This window comes from Pelecanus crispus, chromosome 13 (assembly GCF_030463565.1).
Source record: "Pelecanus crispus isolate bPelCri1 chromosome 13, bPelCri1.pri, whole genome shotgun sequence".
Taxonomy (NCBI): Eukaryota; Metazoa; Chordata; class Aves; order Pelecaniformes; family Pelecanidae; genus Pelecanus; species Pelecanus crispus.
Genome location: NC_134655.1, coordinates 3,136,958 through 3,145,590, shown reverse-complemented (window position 1 = coordinate 3,145,590; position 8,633 = coordinate 3,136,958).

Genomic DNA, 8,633 nt, shown 5'->3' with positions numbered 1-8,633 from the left:
TTTGGAATCTGCATTCTAGAGTGCTTCTCCAGAAATCCTGCTATCCAGATGATCCAAGGCTTTATAAGTTTAAGTTACAGAGTGAACAGAACAGTTTTATAGAGTGATTCTGGCCAATCTTCTTTGGCCTGCTCTCTTTATTTTATAAATAATATATATTTTTTATTCAAAATAGGTAAAAAGTATTGATGCAAGGGCATTTCCAAAGGCCTTTTCATTTTGCAAACATCAGGGACTCGAGTTCTTGAAATTCTTCCAAGCCATAATATTCTTGGGGATGGTATTTATTTTGAGACTGACCCTCCAACCTTCTCTGACAAGTGGCATTTTCTAACATGTTTAAAGTTCTGAGTCAGTTCAACTCAGTGAGAGACAGACCTGCTTAAATTTGGCACTAAATTGATAGTTGGATATGTGTTGCAAGAAAAAGTGCTGAACATGCATATATACATGTGCAGCTGTGTATGAAAATAAAATATTCACATTGCCAGCATCAAGATTCAAGAATATTGTGGCCATAGATTTTTTTTTTTTTAATTTTTTTTAGGAGGGTGTAATTGTCTTAGAGTTTGAGTTATAGTGCCCTTTAAGCCCAATCCTACTTGCAGGCACCTAAAATGCAAAAGGGAACTTCAGACAGTACAGTCTGCATTAATTCCTTGGGCTAAAATATTTGTGCGTTTATGGAGTCAGAAGGGAAGATGTAAATTCGAAACACATGAGTTGGAAACGTGCACTGAAAGTTTAGCTCCAACAATAGTGTTCGGAGTTTACGTGCCACAAAGGTTGGGTTTGGCCCCGTAATGCTGAAGAGACGATTGATGGACTGAATTGTTTGAGACTTCTTCCTAAGTAAATGTGGTGATTGGTGGTTCGAAGGTTTTTTCAGCACTAAGAGGTGATCAGATCTTTTTCCTTCCTTTTGCTCCATCTGCGGTCAGAGGAATGTATCGCCATTTTTATTCTGTGGAATGGAACGGAGAATGTGCTGGCAGGACTATATGCATTTTTCTAGACCTCTTTTTTTTTTATCTGCATGATTCAGACCTGGCAACTCCATCACTCACGTTTGAATTAGGTGCATGCTTAAAGTATTAGTATACTGCCTTTAATATCTTTTGTTGTCATTTTCTGTCCCGTTTTTGTGTTTGTTTATCAGCCCGTTTGTGTTGACAGTGACTACAGAAGCAGTTGTGCGTGTCATGAGAAATTACCTGATAAGTGTCTGTTGGTGACAAAGGCCTTGCCTACAAACTGAATCCTTTTTTCCTCTGTTGACTCTGCCGCTGCTGCCAGTGGAAATGCGTTCCTGAGGCCGAAGAGAGTCTTGCCAGGGATTTTCTGTCTGTAAGAGCAGACATTTAGCTACCTGGTGTAAAACTGTGCCCTGTGGGCAGGTATTTTACACGTCAGCCTCTGTAGTTCGGTGCAGAGCAGGCAGCGACCGCTGTAGAACGTCGTATGGCTGAGGTTTAGTGGTTAGGAGTCAGGGTGCGCTCTCCCAGACTTAGTGTAGGTTACTCGCTCCTCTCCTCAGGGCAGTACCAAGCGCTCTGAATGTTCCTGCTTCAGCCACTTTAACCACGTCTCTTGGGTGGTTCTGTCGTCAAATGGTTGTTGAGCGCTGAAACTATTTTGCCTATCAATCTAGACTTGCATCTCTAGCGTAAATCTCGTGGTGGACGTTAAGCTGTGTTTGATGAAAGGTGGCAGTGGAATTGACCGCCCCGTTTCTGGCAAAGCGTGTTCTGGAGGGGGATCTTGAGAGGAGGATGGCAGCTCAGCACAATAGGAAATGCGTAGGAACTTGGCACCAACAGAGGCACTATTTGTGCCTTTTAAAACTCTAAATCCCCTGTATATAAAACCGGGAAGATGGTTTGGTGACTTCCTGTTTTGTTCTGTCGGCCGAAGTGTATTTTTAGGATAGGAGTATCAGAGCTGTGTCTGAAGCCATGTGGATTTACAGGAGTTTTCTGAGCGGGTTCTCGTATCCTTTCCGGATTTGGTGCTGTTCTCAGCCGTGGCATCCTTTCAGGGTCGTTTCTCTGCCCAGCAGCAGCAGAGCTACCTACAAGATCTGCAGGCGGCCCTGCCTGCTCTCTCGCTGCAGCACTGTTCATTAGGTAGTCCAGAAAACCGATTTTTGCCTTCTAATTATTCTTAAAACAGATGTCTGTATGATAACGCAGCTATCCAGCTCAGAGTCAGGAACAGCTTTAAAGGTTTCCAAGTAACTTGCTCTTCTTCAGTAACTTTTCTTGTCATGAGTTATGGCCAATTTTTCCCTGTCCTTAAAAGCAGCTCAGCCTCACTTGGTTATAACCAACTCTTGTCCAGGTAGAAGCGATGAATAGTTTGATAGCTTCAGAACCGCTTCAAATCAATATTCACGTGCCAGATTTTTGAAAGCTTCAGAATGAAACGTGAAACAAATACAAAAGTTGTGTGAAAATGAGGCAGAACAAAATGTGGAAAACGCGCACGTCTGAGTGACTGAACAAGCTCCATTTTGTTCTCCTGTGCTTACTTGAAGGAGAATCCTCACGCTACGCCTGGCGTTTGCACTGTTTATGCGGCGTTCCAGTGCCACAGAATAGTCGGGCGGGTTCCTCTGCATCCCATGATTAAAGCCGAGCGCAGAAAGCTGCAGCGAAAGGTGGGTGTCCAGGAACACAGCGTCAGCGTGGCGCTTGCTGGGGACATGATGTGTCCGTGTTCCTCAAGGCAGCACGTAAAGGAACTGTCGGATCCCTGTGGGGAAACTTAGTGTTTCTCAGAATACCGATGCTGAGGTCTTTTTGCTGGGTGCATTGTTGCAGCTGATGCTGCAAACATAATTGCAGATGGCCTACTAAGGAGAATAACGTTTTTCCAATTAGTATTTCTGGCCTTTAAAAAGGCTGTTAACTAGAGATCTGGGCAGCGTAACAGCAGTAATTTTGACTGCACCCCCTGCTACCTGTGCTTTTAAAGCTGGGCTGCTATTTACTTTTTAAATTGTTTTTTTTTTTTCCTTAGCTTCTGAAAGAAAGTTGCATACAAAGAATGTGATAAATGCAGGATGCGTAAAGTTCTGTCGAATATGCTAGGTAAATGCACTGGAAAACAGAAATTCCTCAGGCTGTCTGTAGTCACTGCTGCAGTAACAAAAGAGAGAACAGTGGTAGTTTTTTGAAGATGCAACTAGCTCTTTAAGGGGTACACCCACCACCACATCTCCTTTGTTTTCTGTCCCCCTACTCCCCACCCAGAGGCTCTCCACCACATCGTCACTGGCTGTAAGGGCTGCACAAACCTCTCCCTCAGGAACAGTGCGACACCGCCGCCTCGCCTGTCCCTCCTGAACGGCCTGTAGCCCTCCGTCCCCGCGCTCCAGGTGTGGGACTCCTGCCACCAAGTCTCACTTGGTGAGATCCCAGTGATACCGTAGCTCTGGGAGCTGACCAACGCCTCCAGCTCACCCTGCTTGTTTCTCACGGCCCGCGTTGGTGTACAGGCGTACAGGTACACCCCTGAGCCCGCCGTGCGCCCCGGGGCAGTGTAGATGTTCCCGCTAGGATTGCCACCTCGTGGCGTTTACTGCCAGGCTCTACCTAGTTAGGTGCTGTAAATCCAGTTGCACCCAAAAAATTTGGTAAACTCCTAAAGTTTGCATTTCAGCTCTGGTGCTGATTTAAGCTGTGTGACTGCCGTGCTCGTTAAGCTGTTGACCTGCAGCCTGGTGCAGTGTGGAAGCAGCCAAGGCAACTGTCCTGACCCCAGCCAGGGGGCTGTTTTCTCTGCCTTAGCATCAGATCTGCGCTACAGAATAAAGCAGAGAAGTGGGTTTCAGCTCAGGGTCAGAAACAGCTGTTGTCATTAGTGGGTCTCATACCACCAGTAGAGCTTGAGGTGTAGAAGCACCTGTATTTGGAGAAGAAGGATTTTGTTGGCTTAGCTTAACGTAGCCGAGGGCGGTGGATGCGACTGCCGGTGGGAGAGCACTCTTCCCGTGGCCGGGAGGCTGCTCTGTCACGCAGGCCAGGCCTCCGACCGCCAGCCGCGGTGCCGGTTGCTGTCAGGGTTATTTTGGTGAGGCTGTGGAAGCTGAACGGGACCCCCAGATGCTGTCTGTAATTCTACCAACAGTCACCAGGCAGTACCGTACATATGGCTCGAGTGCCCGCCAGCGTTGCAGGCGTCGGAGACTCTCCGACAGCGTTCACGCGGCCACGGTGGTGTTTGCTTAAATCGGGGCGCGGAAGTGTGAGCGTTCAACCCAGGTACAGCCAGTTCTACCTTGCCTTTGGCCCGTTTGTGGTTTGTATTTCAACGTTTTACAGACGCCTTTCACGTCCTTCATGTGAGCGAGGATGCTTATAGCACCTCTGCTTAGAGCAGAGAAAGTTCTCTGCTCTAAGCAACTTCTCAGCGTGAAAGAACGAACGCTCTTGCTGGATTTTACCGTGACGCCTGCCACTCTGTGTCATCCCCGGATTCCTAGATTAACGCTCCAAAATAACCGACCGCTAACCACCACCTCCTCACCTCTCCCCCTTCTCCCCCATTTACGTTCAGGTAGACTGTACTCTTTAAAAAAAAAAAAAAAATAGAGAAAACATCATATTGATGTTTCTATGGATAGTATTGTGGTAAGTCCTCTCCTTGGCCAGCGAGGCCTGTCCAAGGAACTAGGGCTCCTGTAAGCCTCACTGCACTGCAATTTTGTTTTGTCTCTTGCTGAATTGGTCCAGTAGGGTTTTGGAGTAGAGTAAGATTGTATTCCTTTCCGCGGGAAGCGGTGCTGTGTGGTTTTAGTGGGCTGTAACCTAGGGCATGTAGTGTACTGTCCCTGACGAGAACCGGGAAGCTTCCTAATAACGCTCTAGCAATGAATGTTTCCTTCCTGGAACAAACCCGAAATGTGATTCAGCAAAATCTATATTAGCTGGAGGTTTTTTTAGTTCTGTATGCTGGTGTGGACCGAAAGCACATTAGTATTAGCTACCAAACCTGATGCATAAAGTCTGTAACATAATATGAATGTAAAGTGTTGGGGCGGGGGAAAGAAAAAGAATTTACTTTTTCTTCCCCCAAGTTAGATATAAAGAATGATGTGCTAAGACGTATTCAGGGACCCGCTGCCTCCCACGTAGCCGTTACGCCAGCAGAACAGATTTACTCTTTGCACAGCTGGCTCCTTCATGAATTAGCAGGCTAAGGAGGTACTGCTGGCCTTGTTTATTAAGCCAGAAATAATTAACTCCAAGGGTCACATTTCCGTTTCAGTGACTCCTGTGGTAACAATTTTTGCAACTGATCCGTAGTACTTGAAAACACCTTCATTTTCTCGATATCTTTCCAATTCTATCAGCTGCTGTTTTGTTATGGAATACTTGTGAAAATAAACTCGTTCTGAAGCAGTCACTTAAAGCATTTGCACGGCAGAGTGGCTTTTGTCGTTAACAGCAACGGTCTGGCAGCCAGCCTGGCAGCGGCGAGCATTGCAGGGCTGTGGCATCCCCAGGTACTCGTTCTGCGTAGTGCTTTATTTCCTTTTCTGGTCATTAACGCCGAGATCGTACCCACTGTTACGCAGTTTTATTCTTGTCCTTTTTCTGTCTCCCTTTGAGAGAGACTTCCCTCTTCCTCCAGAATCTATAGTTAAAATATTACCAGCTTTCAGCTGTTTGTGCCGTTTTTTTGGATACTATGAAGGTGAGTAGGTGTCATTTTAAGCAGTTGTGCCACGTATTTTATTTGTTACTCATCTCAATGTTTGTCAGGTATCGGTTTGTGATTCTCCTCATTCAGGCTCAGCTGGCTTTGCTCAGAGCAGTGGGATCCAACTTCCTGCGTCGCTTTTCTCTTCCCTAAAGATCTTGTTTCTTCGTTTTCTAGCTTCAGTTTGGAATGTAAACCTTGTGAAATAAAATGTAAGTTTACGTTTCACATATGAGCCTGTAAATTGGTTATGCTTTCAAGCTGCTTAAAATATTTTTTTTTCTGTATGAGGTTTTAAGATTTACAGCGGCATTTGTAAAACTTCAGTGGATAACAGCCACTGTTTAAAAAAAAAAAAAAAAAAAAAGGAGTTGTGTTAAGGAGGGGGGAAAAAAACCATCCCAACCAAAAAACCCCAACAAAAAGGACAAAGGGATCATCGCTGCTTATTCCATTTGTGTTAAAAAAGAGACACCTGCTTGCATCAAATGCTAGTATCGAACAGCTCATACGGCACGTGGGTATTTCACCTGAAGGCATTCCTGCTTTTTCAGTACTTATTAGACATGAATTTTTCTTGAGCTAAACCTTGGGCTAAGTCCCATTGGGAAGCCTGGAAACAAAAAAAAAAAAAAAAAAATTGCCCTCCCTATCTCCTTTCTGAACGGGAAGGTGCGTGCTGCACCTTCTCAGCTCAGCACTTCCCGTTGTAAGAGAAATGAAAATCCAGTGGATTCTTGAAGTCTTGGTGGCTTCCCCCCCCCCCCCCGGCCTTTTTCTGGAGGATCCAGGAGCCTCCAGGATGCGTAGGAGAGGGAAGCTCCTCGTATCGGCACCTGGTATCCTGAGGATGCACCGAACGGCCTGGGCTGGCGCCGCGGTGGCCTCCCCGGGGGCGGAGGCGTGGATTTTACCACCGGGAGCTGGTGTGAGGAGGTAGGTGGAACCTACTGTGCCGCTCCGAAGCGACTCCGCGCGTGGGCACTCCTCCTCTGCGGCAATGACTCAGGTCTAGCGTCCTGCTGTGCTGACTCAGCAGGAGCTGTTCCAGGGTAATTCCAAATTGCACGGTTGCAGCAGGGAACTTCTAACAGCTTCCCTTTTGCTAGTAACGTCTAAAATAGAAAAGGTCGTGTTATTTTATAAATTATTCTATGCGTCCAGCTGGTTTTCATTGGAAAGTGACTCACTTATGTTTTGTTGTGAAAGATAAAACTAAATTACATCTCAGGATCAGGTAACGACAGACCCGTCTGTACGTGGGAATTCAGCATTAGGAGGAGTTTTTCACCTTCAACGCCAGCGGGTTTCCCTCGCTGGCCTTTTGACGAGACGGGTAAACTTGGGTGGCGCAGGACACTACCGGCGGGAGCTGTTGGGGGATCCGAAGGCTCCGTGCGGGAGCCGACGCGCTACCTCTCCACCTGATTTCTCGCCCCTTAATTTAATAGGAAGTAAATGTTTTCCAGCAAATGTCACAACCGGTCTGTGGACAACATTTGGGATGTTCAGTTGGGTTCAGGAGCTTAACGCTGCTGCTGGCATTGAGACTTTTGGTATCAAATGGGTTTTTACGCAAGCTTTGGATACTCGTTTTTACTGTCCAACAAACATTCTGACTTTGTTTTCCAAGTGTTTGTATGGTTTCTATGGCTGAATATCCTGTACATTCCGCTTTGTCGTTTTCTATGATGGTTTATACTAGAAGGCCCGCACGGTTTATACTGTACTGCAGGCAAGGACTGCATTAAACCCATTTTTGGCTCATTTATCATACTTGTGAGCGGTTATTTCCTATGACCTAGCCTATGCCCAGGCTGACCATTCTCTCTGAATGCTTGGAGCGGGGAGGGTTCTTTACCTGCGTCAGAAAAAGGATTCACTGAGCGCTGCCCCTTGTCTTACAAGGCGCCGCCTGGGGCAGCCCGGGCCTCTGCGTCCCGTGCCTCTGGTGAGGTGTGAAGCACTGCTCGTGCTGACAGTCTGTGATCCTGCACTTTTTAGAATGCGGATGTATTTCAAAACCAATAAGGGACTATCTTGTCTTTATGTATACGTTTTCCCAAAGTTATAGTAAGGTAAGATACTAGCTATAGTTTAGGTGTTGGATATTGTGTACTTGGTGGCAGGGGATTTAAAGCCAAAGAAAGAAAGTATTTGGCTGCAGATTTACGTTTAATCTGACGGATACGATTACTGCATTGAGTATTTTGAAAGGGGGCTAAGCCACGAGGGCCGTATTTCTCTTTTGACTTTAAGCCCTGGTGCTCAGAGCTAGAAATTGAGTGAGTTCAACTTTCTGCCACAGCTTTCCCTTCTTTAAAAGGGTTAGCGATACCGGCTCAACCACAAAGGTTTTCAAGAGACAAAACTGCAGGACTGTATGTGCAGAATTTCTGTAGACAGTGCTGCTCCCACCCTCATCCCGCCCCATTTGCCACAGCACGGGCACTGCAATAGGAAGCTTCTTTATTCACCGCTGAGCAAGACAACTGTGAGTGTTTTACTATTTGAAAATAATCTATACAGAGCAAAATCTGGAGAGTTGTACCTTTACTTCTTGGCCACCATGCAAGGAGTGAGAATTCTGCCAAAAATTCAAGAATGACACTGAGTTCCAAGTGCAGCCCTCGCTTTGGAAGCATACATGTAACGTTACCGCTAGAAATGAAGTACACACCTTTGTGATTCAGTTGTTTTATTTTGTTCTTGCAAGCAGCCACAAGACAGGCTCTAGAAGAATAAATAAGTTAAAGCTGAGAGTGTAGCAATTTATAGAACCCCACCGCTGAGATGCTTGACTTCGTAATGACGGAGTGCTCTGTCACTGTACCTGATTCGGTGTTCAGGCAGTAACTGACCAGAACTGATCCAAGTCAAGTATTTCCCCCTTTGGCCAAAAACATTTTGAAACACGCCCTCCACCA